Source organism: Propithecus coquereli, unplaced genomic scaffold (assembly GCF_000956105.1).
Source record: "Propithecus coquereli isolate 6110/MARCELLA unplaced genomic scaffold, Pcoq_1.0 Scaffold1480, whole genome shotgun sequence".
Lineage (NCBI taxonomy): Eukaryota > Metazoa > Chordata > Mammalia > Primates > Indriidae > Propithecus > Propithecus coquereli.
The window spans coordinates 1-434 of NW_012139192.1; positions in this window are offsets into that span (position 1 = coordinate 1).

Sequence of the window (434 nt, forward strand, 5' to 3'; positions counted from 1 at the left end):
CACAAAGGCAAACAATAACAAAAACAACAAAAAAATCACCCAAATCTAAGTATGCAGATTTAAAATTAACATTATGGTTTTACAAAAGTGCAGTTGTACTGTACAGACTATTTTGAGGCTGATACTTTCCCTTTAGAAATGAAGATGGAAAGTTAGAGCCTCTAGTACAGAATTAGGCAATAAAGTGGACATTTCCCAGGTGCTGATCTTTAATATATTGAATTGTATGAATATACCAAATTATATTAATTTATTATTATTTTTGGACATTTAGGCAGTTGCCAGTTTTTTGCTGTTTTAAGTAATTATTCAGTGAACATCCTTGTATTTATTTATTTATTTTTTGAGACAGAGTCTCACTGTGTTGCCCGGGCTAGAGTGCCATGGCGTCATCCTAGCTCACAGCAACCTCCAACTCCTGGGCTCAAGCAATC